The following is a 15,000-nucleotide window of genomic DNA, read 5'->3' on the forward strand; positions in this document are numbered from 1 at the left end:
GGTCTCATAATAAAGCCCTAATAATAATTTAGCTGGTGCGCTGCTGGCCGACAGTATTTACCTGCCCGCGCTGCCCTGTTTGATCCCACACATTCAATAATTACTTTGCTGGAATGAGACCCAATACAAGACCAATATTTGAGCACAAATATTCCTCTAATTGTGTTTTCCGTGTCTGCGAGTTTCCACTCAGTGAATCCATAAATACGCAAAAAGAAGAAACAGTGAGCAAATCAAAATAAACTGCGAGAGAGACACCAAAGCGGGACATGTTTGTTGGATTAACAAATAAACCTGCATGATTCTGGACCTGGTTATTGAACACACACACACACACACACACACACATGCACACACACATCGCCACAGTGCAACTAAACAAGCAGAACCTCGCCGCTTCTTTCTGAAAGCAAATATTAATAATCATTATCCAAGCAGAGGATTAAACACTTCTCTTAAAATATGGAACATTTGTATAAATTCACTTTGACCTGCTTTTGTTTCCCATGAGTAAAACACACACATCTACACACACAAAATGAGGTGTATTTTGTACACAGTTGTATGTTTTTGTTCGCACACACACAATGTCAACTGTAAAAGTAATTTATTAAACATATAAAGAATTTTGGGGGCGAGGCTGTGGCGCAGTGTGTAGTGCTGTCGCCTCACAGCAAGAAGATCGCTGGTTTGAACCTCGGCTCAGTTGGTGTTTCTGTGTGGAGTTTGCATGTTCTCCCTGCGTTGGTGTGGGTTTCCTCCGGGTGCTCCGGTTTCCCTCACAGTCCAAAGACATGCGGTACAGGTGAATTGGGTAGGCTAAATTGTCCATAGTGTGTGAATGTGTGTGTGTGGATGTTTCCCAGAGATGGGTTGCGGCTGGAAGGGCATCGGCTTCGTAAAAACTTGCTGAATAAGTTGGCGGTTCATTCCGCTGTGGCGACCCCGGATAAATAAAGGGACTAAGCCGACAAGAAAATGAATAAATGAATAAAGAAGTTTGTTAGTTTATACACTCACCGGCCACTTTATTAGGTACACCTGTCCACCTGCTCGTTAACACAGATTTCTAATCAGCCAATCACATGGCAGCAGCTCAGTGCAATTCGGCATATAGACGTGGTCAAGACGATCTGCAGCAGTTCAAAGTGAGCATCAGAATGGGGAAGAAAAGGGAGTATTTCATGCTCTGAGTATTTCAGAAACTGCTGATCTACTGGGATTTTCACGCACAACCATCTCTAGGGTTTACAGAGAATGCTCAGACAACAATGAATGCCTTGTTGATGTCAGAGGAGAATGGCCAGACTGGTCCCAGCTGATAGAAAGGCTGGTTCAGTTCAGGTTAATGTTAGTTCAGTTCAGCTCATTGTTAATTCAGTTCATTGTTGATTCAATTACGTTCAACATTGAATCATAATTTGTTGATTCAGGTCAGATCATTGTTGGTTTAATTAATTGTTGACCAAGTTCAGCTCATTATTGATTTAATTCAGTTCAACATTAAATCATACTGTGTTGATTCACTTCAGATCAATGCCAGTTCAGCTCACTGTTGGTTTGGTTCATAGCTGACTAAGTTCAGTTCATTGTTGATTCAATTCAGTTTAACATTGAATCATACTGTGTGAATTCAGTTCAGATTAATGTTAGTTAAGTTCAGCTCACTGTTGATTTGGTTCATTGTTGACTTGGTTCTGTTCATTGTTGATTCAATTCAGTTTAACATTGAATCATACTGTGTTGATTCAGTTCAGATTAATGTTAGTTCAGTTCAGCTCACTGTTGATTCGGTTCATTGTTGACTTGGTTCAGTTCATTAATGATTCAATTCAGTTCAACATTGAATCATTCTGTGCTGATTCACTTCAGGTCAATGTTCAGCTCACTGTTGATTTAGTTGATTGTTGATTTGGTTCATTGGGGGAACTCTTGGGTGGACTTCTTGCTATGTAAGTCAGTGGTTACAGGTTTTTAGCTTTCTTTTAAAATATCTTTTGTTCATAAGCACGTGAAGGAGACTAATTGTGCATGTATAAACACAATCTAATGATGCAACAGCGCAGGAAAAGACCTTGGCTGTGTTTATTTGATGGAGAGCTCCCTAACACACTCCTAATGTCAGAACATCACCTCATCCTCTACATAACACACGTTCACATGCGCTGAACTTATAATAATGCAACTAATCAGCGCATATATAATGAGCCGCAGCAGCTGTTATAATGCCTTCCCAACATCCCATATGACAATGGAAAAATGCCCAGATCTTCTTAGTCACTGTCGAACGCCGTGTTCCCTACTGAGGGAGCGTTGAGTGCTGGAGGTCAGACAGTAATCAGGGATTAGGATGCGATCGGCTCGGTGAAGGAGCATCGAGAGCTCGGCCTCTTCAGCTAAATTGGTTTTGCTATACACATAATGAACTGGAATCAATGCCGCTTTAGCTTGATGTGTTCTGCCAATACTGGGCGGTAATGGAGCAGGTATACGCTTACAGGCCTTATCAGACACACTCCAGAACAAGAGCGCTTTATTCTGAGCAGATATTGGAAACATCTGTATGTAATCTGAAGGGAAGTAATGTGGCTGTTATGAGCTCAGGTGTACTGAAATCATTCACTGCTGATAACAGATCAATGCAGCTTCCCAATTTCTAAAATAGTATCTGAAGGCTGAACTGATCCATTCCAAATCATAGTTTCATTACGAAGGATTTAAAAAAGTAATAAATAAATTAAATGAAATTATATACAGTTGAAGTCAGAATTATTAGCCCCCGCGCTTATGTTCCCCCAATTTCTGTGTTACGGAGAGCAGATGTTTTCCACACATTTCAATAGTGTTAATAACTCATCTCTAATAACTGATTTATTTTCTCTTTGTCATGATGACAGTGAATAATATTAGACTAGATATTCTTCAAGACACTTCTATACAGCTTAAAGTGACATTTAAAGGCTTCACTAGGGTAATTAGGGTAACTAGCCAGGTTTGGGTAATTAGGCAAGTTGATGTGTAATGATAGTTTGTTCTGTAGACTATCAGAAAAATATATAACTTTAAGAGGCTAATGATATTAAGCTTAAAATGGGTTTAAAAATTAAAAACTGCTTTTATTCTAGCCGAAATAAAACAAATAAGACTTTCTCCAGAAGAAAAAATATTATCAGACACACTGTGAACATTTCCTCAATCTGTTCAACATCATTTGGGAAATAATATTTGTTGTAATGCACTGTTGTTATTGCAATAAAAATAAATAATAAATAAATAAATAAATAAATAAATAAATAAATAAATAAATAAATAAATAAATAAACAATCTAGCATACAACCAACAAGGGCAAAAAAAAATCATTTGGGAAATAATTAAAAAAAGAATTCTTTAATTATATATATATATATATATATATATATATATATATATATATATATATATAAACAATTTTTGTGCAGGTATTATCAGATGCACTCCAGAAGAAGAGCTATGTTGTTCTGATCTGCGCTTCACACATTGCGAACATTCATTATATTTAATCTTAAGGGAAGAAATGTGGAGTTTTTGTAGAGTTTTTGAAGCACAGTTGTCCTGAAATCATTTACCTTTGAAGAAAAGATCAATGCTGATTCCCAAATTTCCAAAATCCCAGCTGAAAACTGAATTAGTTTATGTAGTATGATAAAGAAGTTTTAAAAAGTAATAAATGCAAATACAACAATACAATATATAAAAAAAAAATATATAAATAAAATATAAAAATAAAAGTAAATGTAAAAAATATAGAAAAAATAAAAAAATGGAAACACACACACACACACACACACACACACACGCACACACACACACATATGAATAAAAAAAAGTTTGAAGTTGAAATTTTAACAGTTGTCATGCTTGTTTTAAGGACAGCTGTACATTTTAAGATCAGTGTTGCTATTTTACTTTTCAAATAAAACAAGGGACACCTTTAGTTAGATTGTAATATATTACATATATTCTCTTGTTCTCTTATGGTTTCCACTGTGGACTCGCAGCACTAAGGTCACTGGTTGGAGTGTTGGCGTTACTGTGTGGAGTTTGCATGTTCTCCCAGTGTTCTCCCTGTGGGTTTTTTCTGGGTGCTCCGGTTTCCCCCACAGTCCAAACACATGCGCTATAGGGTGTATGTAAGTGTATGTGTGTGTGAATGTGAAGGGGTGTTTCCCAGTACTGAGTGGCAGCTGGAAGGGCATCCGCTGTTTATACATATGCTGGAATAGTTGGCGGTTCATTCCGCTGTGGAGACCCCTGATAAATAAAGAGGCTAAGCTAAAGGAAAATTAATGAATGAATATTCTGTTGTTTTTAAAAAATGAGCCAACTGAAGTGAGTTTTTCCTTAAAACATGCAAAATAATCTTATTATCTTATTATTTTGCATGTTTTAGGGAACAACACACCTAAGTTTGACTCGTATTGCCTAAAACAAGACAAAACATTTGAGTTGTCTAGAAAATGCTTCTGATTTATGAGTTTTTAGTCATTTGGACAAGAAATGAGACCAAAGATTCTAACTAAGAAAAGCTTTTCATTTATATATATATATATATATATATGTGTGTGTGTGTGTGTATATATGTGTGTGTATATATATATGTGTGTGTGTGTGTGTGTGTGTGTGTGTATATGTGTGTGTGTGTATATATATATATATATATGCCGTGTAAGCATTTAGACATAAACTTGACTTAAAGTTGACATGACTGCATCAGCTGCCGGATTATATCAGGATTCACAATCGCATGCATATCGAGTGAACATTTCAATGCAATGCTAAAAATGCTCCTCAAATATGGCAGCAGTGGGCGATTGATTTTCTGCTGTGTGTTTTTTCTTTTTTTCATGTTTGGCAGTAATGTAGAGCGCAGATCTGATGTCCTGAGGCGCAGCGCTGGCGTGTTTGATGTGGTATTAGTTTATAGCGTGTTTGTAAATGATGACATGAGGGCTCACACATGATCTCTGTGTCCAATATCGATCTCAGCTTCTCCAGCAAAACTCCGTCCACTAGCAGACCGCTGCGTTTTGCATAAACGCTGTAGTTTGGACAGTGTGGATACATAAATCAGGACGCTTAATATAGGCTCTGTTGTTTCTGTTTAACAGCATCGAGGCAGGAGCAGTGTTTTTCGGCTGGTTGTTAGGGTGTTTAGTTGGTGGCTAGTGTGTTATTATGTGGTTGCTGGGGAATTCAGGTGGTTGCTAAGGTTTTGATATAGTGTATGTTTACATAGTTGACAGGATGTTTCCATGTGGTTGCTAGACTTTTTGGTTGGTTGCTAGGGTGTTGTGTTGTTGTGGGGGAATTCAGGTGGTTGCTAGGGTTTTGATATACTGTAAATTTCCATGGTTGATATGTTGTTTCCATGTGGTTGCTAGGCTGGGTGGTTGCTAGGGTGATTCCATGTGGTTGCTAGGGTGTTTGAGTGGTTGCTAGGTTGTTGCCACGGAATTCAGGTGATTGCTAGGGTCTTGATTTAGTGTAAGCTTGCATGGTTGATAGGTTGTTTCCATGTGGTTGCTAGGCTGGGCTGTTGTTAGGTTGCTTCCATGTGGTTGCTAAGCTGTTTGGGTAGTTGCTAAGGTGTTAATATGCGGCTGCTGGGAAATTCAGGTAGTTGCTAGGGTTTTGATATACTGTAAATTTCCATGGTTGATAGGTCGTTTCCGTATAGTTGCTATGCTGTGTGGTTGCCAGGGTGTTTCCATGTGGTTGCTCGGCTTTTTGTTTGGTTACTAGGGTGTTATGTTGTTGCAAGGAAATTTAGGTGGTTGCTAGGGTGTTATTATGCAGCTGCTGGGGAATTTAGGTGGTTGCTAGGATATTGATATTTTGTAAGTTTGCATGGTTGATAGGTTGTTTACATGTGGTTGCTAGGCTGGATGGTTGCTAGGGTGTTACCATGAGGTTCCTTAGCTGCTTGGGTGTTTGCTATGGGTTTCCATGTGGATACTAATCTGCTTGGGTGGTTGCTAGGGTGTTATGATGTTGTTTGGGAAATCAGGTGGTTGCTAGGGTTTTGATATAATGCAAGTTTGCATGGTTGATAGGATGTTTCCTTGTGGTTGCTAGGCTGGGTGGTTGCTAGGGTGTTTCCATGTGGTTGCTAGCCTGTTTGGTTGGTTGCTAGGGTGTTATGCGCATGGGTAAATTCAGGTGGTTGCTAGGGATTTGAGACTGTAAATTTCCATGTTTTTATAGGTTGTTTCCATGTGGTTGCTAGGCTTTGTGGTTGCTAGGTTCTTATGTTGTTGCAGGGGAATTCAGGTGGTTGTAAAGTTTTTGGTATACTGTAAGTTTGCAAGGTTGATAGATTGTGTCCATGTAGTTGCTAGGCTGGGTGGTTGCTAGGGTGATTCCATGTTGTTGCTTAGCTGTTTGAGTGGTTGCTATGGTGTTATGGTGTTGTCAGGAACATCATGTGGTTGCTAGGGTCATACTCATATGGTTGCTAAGGTATTTTTGTGGTTGCTAGGGTATTGTTATAAGGTTGCTTATGGTTAATGGGTTGTTCCCATGTGGTTTTCAGCCTGTTTTTGTGGCAGTAAGCGTGTTTCTATTTGGTTGCCAGGGTCGGTTGTTGCTAAGGTGTTTAGTTGTGCTTCTAGGTTATTGATATAAGTTTGCTTGGATTTTAATATGGTTGTTAGTATGTTAGTATGGTGATTGCTAGGGTAATTAAGTTGGTTTCTAGGTTATTTGCATGGGTGATTGATTGTGTTTATGTGGTTGCTAGGCCTCTGGGAAGCTTTATTTTTAAGATTGGAATAAAAAAACTTTTGGATTTAAGCCATAACAATGACTTGTGCTGGTGAAATATGAATTCAGGTTGATTCTGTGATGTAAATTTTATATATATTGAATACAGCAACCTCATTTCTACTTTACATTTTCCTGTGTCCTGTGTGACCGGTGACTTCTGTAGGTGTGTGTGTGTGTGTGTGTGTGTGTGTGTGTGTGTGTGTTTGACTCCACTATCAGAGAGTGATCTTCTCCTGGGCTGCACCTGTGTCGAGGGTTGCCGCTCCGCTCCATGAGCAGGTTTGATATTTAAATGAGGCGTTTCAGAAGATCCACATTTGCCCCAGAGCTCCGTCCCTCCCGACGATACATTATCATAGTAATGGAGCTTTTAGGTGCGTCTTTACAAACACCCCTCATTCACAAGCCTCGTTCAGCAACACCTGGGGGAAAAGAGTGTGTGTATGTGTGTGTGTGAAAGTGAGTTAATATTTGTGTGGTGGCGCAGTGGGTAGCACAATCAACTCACAGTAAGAAGGTCGCTGGTTCGAGTCCTGGCTGGGTCAGTTGGTGTTTCTGTGTGGAGTTTGCATGTTCTCCCCGTGTTGGCGTGGGTTTCCTCCGGGTGCTCCGGTTTCCCCCACAGTCCAAACACATGCGCTATAGGGGAACTGATCAACTACACTGGCCGTAGTGTATGAGTGCGTGCAAGAGTGTGTTCTGTTTACCAGTGTTGGGTTGCAGCTGGAAGGGCATCCGCTGCATAAAACTTGTGCTGGATAAGTTGGCGGTTCATTCGGCTGTGGTGACCCTAGATTACTAAAGGGACTAAACCGAAAAATGAATGAATGAATGAATGTGTAAGCAAGTAAGTGAGTAAAAGTAAGTGTGTGTAAATGAGTGAGTTGTGCATAAGTTTGTGTGTGATCGAGTAAGTCAGTGAAAGTGAATGTGTTTGTGAATGTCTGTGTGTGTGTGTGTGTGCGCGCACGCTTGTTTTTGAGTGTGGGTTTGTGTGAGTGAATGTTTGAGTGTGTGTGTGTGTCTGTGTCAGTATGAGTGTGTGTGTGTGTGTGTGTGTGTGTGTGTGTTTGTAAGTGTGTTTGCACAGGTGAAAGAAAGTGTGTGTGTGTGTGTGAGTAAAAGTGAATGTGTGCCTGTGTAAGTGTAAATGTATGTATTTTTGTAACTGTGCAAGTGTGTGAGTGTGTGTAAATTATTAACTGTTTGTCTGTGCGAATATGTGTGTGTGTGTGTGTGTGTGTGTGTGTGTGAGTGTGTGTCAGTGTGTATGTGTGCGAGCGAGTGTGTGTGAATAATTAACTTTGCGTCTATGTGAGTGTGTATTTGTATAAGTGAGTGTCTGTGTCTGTGTGTGTGTGTGTGTGTGTGTGTTGGTGAGTGAGTGTGTGTCTGTGTGAGTGTAAAAGTGTGTGTATAAGTGAGTGTCTGTGAAAGTGCGTATATGTGTGTGTGAATGACTAAGTAATTGTGTGAGTGTGAGTGCAAGTGTTTGTGTGTGTGTGTGTATAAGTGAGTGTCTGTTTGTGTGTGTGTGTGTCTGTGCCAGTGTGTGTGTAAGAGAGAGTGTGAGAAAGTGAGTGAGTGTGTGTGAATAATTGAATGTAAGTAAATGTGTGTGTGTTCGAGTGAGTGAGTCTGTCCCCACAAGTATAGCAATATCAGTAAATCTTGACCTAATGGGGACATGTTTTACTCCCCGTGATGAAAGCGGCTCATATTTTCAGATGTAAGGTGTAGAGTGTTTGCTGTGAGGGTTGAGTTTAGGAGTAGAGAAGAGAATACACAGTCTGAACAGTACAAACATCATTACAGATATAGGGAGAGAGCCTATAACACATGAAAACTCAACGCGTGTGTGTGTGTGTGTTAGTTTAACACACCGCATCACGTACTGTACAAATGCACACGCTCCATCTGGCCTGACAAAGAAACACTAGTAAATAACGGTGATAGATAACAGAGGAAATCTTCTAACCGATTGCCTGTGTAACAGTTTATGGTCACCGCCGAGTGACATTTATGTATGGCTTTTAGTGAAAGGCCTCATGAAACGACGACTCTGAACTAAAGGCGGCCATAACTCACGTCAGCGATCTGTCAGTCTTGCATTAATAATACGACTGTATTCATCTCTGCTGTCATCCATTATAATAAAGCAGCAGATCAGAGCGCGCGGGCCCCGCTGGTGGTCGTGAGGAGCGCAGGTGGACGGCCGGATGGAGGATTGATCAAGCGCGTGTGTTTGATGAACTCGACTGCTCGTGTTTCGCACTGATGTTATGAAGTAAACATGCAAATATCACATCAGACTGACTACAGGTTGTTTGTGCTGGACTGTTAGCAGCCGTCTGAACGTGAGCCTGCTTTCATCTACGCTTTTAAGTTGCGTGCAAAAGTATGTGAACCCTTTGGATCTCTGCATAAATTGATGCTGGAATTTTGATCTGATCTGAAGTCGCACACGGTCTGCGTAAACAAATAAAAAGTGGCGTGTTTTCCTGCGTTTAATGAACATGCCTCAGAAACAGCGGATTAATAACTGGCGGAGTCTTTTTGGCAGAAAAGGATGACACATTTTGGATGAAAACGGAGCACATTTACAAAAATGAGTTGTAGAATTAACCTAAATGTGTTGTGGAACAAATAAGTGGTGTGTTTTCGTGCATTTAATGAACATGCCTCAGATACAGGGTGGATTTGATCACTGGTGGACTGTTTTTGACTGCTGACCAGCAGATCATACATGTACACTGACCAAATGCCAGCAAGTAATCCTAATGGGTTTTCTCCTCTAATGGCAGAAATGATGAACCGTTTCTTTAAGTTCTGAACTGTCTGTGCTGTAAACCTGCACTCATTTAAACACTTGTACCTAATAGTGACAAAACAACTGAGCACCTGTCATAAAACAAGTCAATTAATAGAGAATAGGGTATTCAGGTGGCTGCTGGGGTATTGATAGAAGGTTGCTGAGATATTCAAATGGTTCAGCTGCTTTCATCTCACACTTTTAAGCTGCGTGCAAAAGTATGTGAACCCTTTGGATCTCTGCATAAATTGATGGAGTTTAGATCTGATCTGCATAAACAAAAAAAAAATGATGCATTTTCATGCATTTAATGAACATGCCTCTAAACAGGGTGGATTTAATAACTGGTGGACGGTTTTTGCCTTCTGACCACTTATTTAAAGATGTAATGACAACACAACTGAACACTTATAATCATCAATCAAAAACTAATAATAGAATCAACCTTAATATGTTCTGGTATCTGTGGCGTTGCTAGAGTGTTTCTATGTGTTTGCTTTGGAATTCAGATGGTTGCTAGGGTATTGATAGACGGTTGCTAGGATGTTTAGATGATTGAGCTGCTTTCGTGTCATGGATTTAGGCTGCGTGCAAAAGTATGTGAACCCCTTTGGATCTATGGTGACTGTTTTTGGCAGAAAAAGATGATAGATTTTGTGATGAAGACGGAGCACATTTAATAAAATGAGTCGTAGAGTTAACCGAAATGTGTAATGGAACAAATAAACAACTAAGCGGTGACTTTAATAACTGGTGGACTGTTTTTGGCTGCTGACTGGCAAATCATGCATGTACACTGACCAAAACCAGTACAAAATGTATATAAATGTATATTTTTTTGCAAGTAATCCTAATGGGTTTTCTCCTGTAATGGCAGAAATGATGAACCGTTTCTTTAAGTTCTGAACTGTCTGTGCTGTAAACCTGCTCTCATTTAAACACTTGTACCTAATAGTGACAAAACAACTGAGCACCTGTCATAAAACAAGTCAATTAATAGAGAATAGGGTATTCAGGTGGCTGCTGGGGTATTGATAGAAGGTTGCTGAGATATTCAAATGATTCAGCTGCTTTCATCTCCTGCTTTTAAGCTGCGTGCAAAAGTATGTGAACCCTTTGGATCTCTGCATAAATTGATGGAGTTTAGATCTGATCTGAAGTCACACACGGTCTGCATAAGCAAATAAAAAGTGGCGTGTTTTTATGCATTTAATAAACATGCTGCAGAAACAGTGGATTTAATAACTGGTGATTGTTTTTGGCAGAAAAGGATGACACATTTTGGATGAAAATGGAGCACATTTAATAAAATAAGTAGTAGAATTAACCTAAATATGTTGTGGAACAAATAAGTGGTGTGTTTTCATACATTTAATGAACATGCCACAAAAAAAAAAAAAATGGGTGGATTTAATCACATGTAAAGTGAGCAAATACAGCACAAAATGTTATTTTGTGCAAATATTCTTGTGGAATGGAATCTAATGGAATCATTTCTTTAAATTCTGAAGTTTTTGTGCTTGTAAGCACAAATACACTTGAACCTAATAATGCCAAAACAACCCAGCACATAATGAAATGAGTCATAAAATCAACCTAAATATGTTGTGGAATCTGCTAGGGTGTTTCTATGTGGTTGCTAGGGTATTCAGGTAGTTGCTAGGGTATTGATAGAAGGTTGCTAGGATATTCAGATGGTTGAGCTGCTTTTATGCTGCATGCAAAAGTATGTGAAACTCTGATGGATGATCTCTGCGTAAATTGGTTGTGGAATCTGATCTAAACTCACACGGTCTGCATAAACAAAATACTGCTGTATGTTTTTGTGCATTTAATGAACATGCCTCAAACAGGGCGGATTTAATAACTGGTGGACTACTTTTGGTTGCGGTCCAATCCAGTACAAAATAAAATAATGTTGATTAATGTCCTATTGGCAGCGTATAGCTGTTAAGCTTAAATAGTGTAACCACATGTGTTTCATTAATATTAAACAAAATTCAAACCAGCCACCTTTTGATTTGTTTGTTTATACTGATCAAACTAAAAATTGCAATGAATTGTACTTTGGTTTTAATTTTTAGACTAAGCTATCATTCTGCAATAGTCATCTGATGAGGTCATTATTCTGACCTTTGACCTCTGACTGTGTTGTGCTGAGTGTGAGCATCACGTCTAGTTTCCCCATGCGCTGAGAGCTCGGATTCTATGGTAACCCCAGTGTGTTTTGTTTGTTCTTCAGAGCTGGAGTTTACAGGAAAATGGCGTAAAATAGCGAGAGATTGTGATTAATAGCTCCATGTTGTTATGTGAGGTAAACAGAGGAGCTTGGGAATTGAAGGCGTACTGTAAATAAAGGAGGGGGAAGTAGAAATGCTGTGAACAGGAAACAGTCGATGTGGGAATGTTAAGTGATTCCTGTCTGTTGTGCAGCTTTATTTCAGTGTGTGGCGGTGGTGTCAGTGCAGACAGAACATTTATCCTGAGCAAATCATCCACTGGTGAGACTCACATCAATTTAATGGTTGAGTTTCAAAGAAAAAAGCAGGATGAAATAATCAGGAAATATGTGCTTTTGTACATCTACAGTAAGCCTGACACAATACACACATAGACCCAGACAGAATGTGCATGCATACACACTTCCTCAGATTTTAGTTCTATATATTTACTTATTTAAATGTATAATCTCTTTCTATGTTTGTATATATATACATGTATGTGTGTATATATGTGTGTGTGTGTGTGTGTGTGTGTGTGTGTATATATATATATATATATATATATATATATATATATATATATACATATACATACATACACACACATTTATAAACAACTTTATATGTGTATGTATATGTGTGTATATATATATATATATATATATATATATATATATATATATATATATATATATATATATATATATATATATATATATATAAATGCTGTGAACATACATACATACATATATATATATATATATATATATATATACATATATACATATATACATACATATATGTATGCATGTATATATATATATATATATATATATATATATATATATATATATATATATATGTATGTATGTATGTATGTATGTATATATATATATATATATATATATATATATATATATATATATATATATATATATATATATATATATATATATATATGTAAATATATGTATATATATGTATATATATGTGTATATATATATATATATATATATATATATATATATATATATATATATATATATATATATATATATATATATATATATATATATATATATATATATATATATGTATGCTGTACCTAACAGGAGCAAACTACAGTATATAACAGCAAAACCAAAAATCCAATAAAACCAGGTGTTTCAGAAGGAAAATACTATAGTAGTTTATAGTAAAGGGGAATATTCTGAAATGAGTATTATATTGTATATATATATTTACAACTCTTCATCGATGGTGGCAGCTCTCAGACTGGTTATAGTAACCTAAAGCTTTCAGTGGCAGAGATGATTAGCATACCTGGTAGACATGGTGCGCTGCAATTAAACCGGAAAACCAATCAAAAGCATCAGAATAGCAGCGCTTTAATAAATGGCTTTAGCAGAAGGCATTGAGCTTATAAAAAACAGGCAAAGCAACCGAATAATAATATTCAACATATTCAGATGTAATCCCATTTGTAATCTTTAACACTTTCATAAGTAACTGTAATTTAATTACTCATGTTTTTTAACTGTAACAGATTACTAGTAATTTTTATTTTGTAATTAATTTGCGTAACACCGTTACATGTAACTAGTAACTCCCCAACACTGTATGCAGCATATGTATATTATACAGTACATTTACTACAGTATATTTTGCAATACAAATGAGGTGAGGTTGATTTGGTGTGTATGCGTGTCAGATGTGTGTCAGCAGCCGGTTTATCATCTCCTGAAAGCATCTTGTGTAGAGGTGCTGAAGGTGAGAGATCCTGACGCTCCTTTAGTCGTGTGTTTCTCACTCTGCTTTCCTTCTGGCATTTACTGCATGTTGTTTGTTTGGAAGAACTTTTAATTTCGGGTCCAAGTTCATCTCAATTAGGAATGCAATGTTTGACATTTAAACCGCTTGTGTGTGTGTGTGTGTGTGTGTGTGTGTGTGTGTGTGTGTGTGTATGTGTGTGTATGCATGCATGTCTATGTGTGTGCGTATATATTTGTGTATGTGCATACTGTATATGCGCATGTGTGTGTGTCTGCGCACATTCCTCTGTATCTCTTGACCTCGGCTCAATGTTGAATCTTCTCTCTGATTCTGGGCCAATTCTTCTTCCCCTCCAAACCATTTACGATCCTCTAAAGTGGTGATTTATGTATTTGTGCGAAACATTCTCAGTGTGGTTTAAAGTGAAGCGTTTCGTTCGCTGATTAGAGATCTCTGCTTAACATGAAGCATCACTTTCAGAATAAACACACATTCAGCCACAGTCACACTTCAGATCCCTCTGTATAGGAGAAACAGAGTTAATATGTATAACATTATATTCAACTATCTTTTTAAAGAAGTAACTGAGCAGTGCATCATTGTTCTTTAAAGGTTCACAAAACCCTCTGTACTTTTTTAAAGATGTTAACAGGTTTGTGTGTGTTGAGCATCAGTTAAAGGTGCAGTAGGTGATTGTCTTGAGAATCATGTGCTGTTGTGCTGGTTGAAAGTCTCTGCACAGTCCAATAGTGCTGATTACAGTAATGATCTAAATGTGTTTATCTGTATTTTTATATTCTGGGTGAGGCACAAAACTAAAAAAACATTCATCCAATTAAATAGAGTCGGACCGGCATCTCCCATAATTCAGATAAGCAGCTCAGACTGTCTGTCAGCAAATGTAGATTCAGACTTCTGTGCATCTGTTCACGCAGATTCGCCATTCACGCGTACCCGTCTGCAGAAGCGCCGAGCCGTCACAAGACGGACCGGGAGAAATCAAAGGCTGAACTGAAACTTTAAAAACCTGAATCAATACTGGAGTTACTTTAGCACGCTGGAGGAAGGACGACACCATGGCTGAAGTATTACTGACAGGTCACGTTCTGTTTTAAAACTCTTTTAGTCAGGCTAAGCTGATGTTAGATTGTGTTGTTATGAATGGGTTATATGCACCGACGTGTTGTTCAGCCCCTGAAATCTCCCGCTGAAAGATTGATGTGATTATTTTCAGTTTCATAAGTTCCTTTTACAGCATCGATAGGGATTTATAGAGAAATTTACATTTAGTTTAACAACAAAACACCAGTAAATAGCGCTATTCCGCCTAACCTGCTTTACTGAGCTGAAGTTGCTATATATATATATACATATATATACACACATAT

The 15,000-nt window shown here is 37.9% G+C and overlaps 1 long non-coding RNA gene across 2 annotated transcripts in view; it reads left to right on the forward strand.

The window, feature by feature from the left end:
* The window catches only part of LOC141386151 (uncharacterized), a 304,298-nt gene that overhangs the window by 14,146 nt on the left and 275,152 nt on the right, over positions 1–15,000 (forward strand). The window lies entirely within an intron of this gene.

The sequence above is a fragment of the Danio rerio genome, chromosome 6, assembly GCF_049306965.1.
Source record: "Danio rerio strain Tuebingen ecotype United States chromosome 6, GRCz12tu, whole genome shotgun sequence".
NCBI classification, from domain to species: Eukaryota; Metazoa; Chordata; class Actinopteri; order Cypriniformes; family Danionidae; genus Danio; species Danio rerio.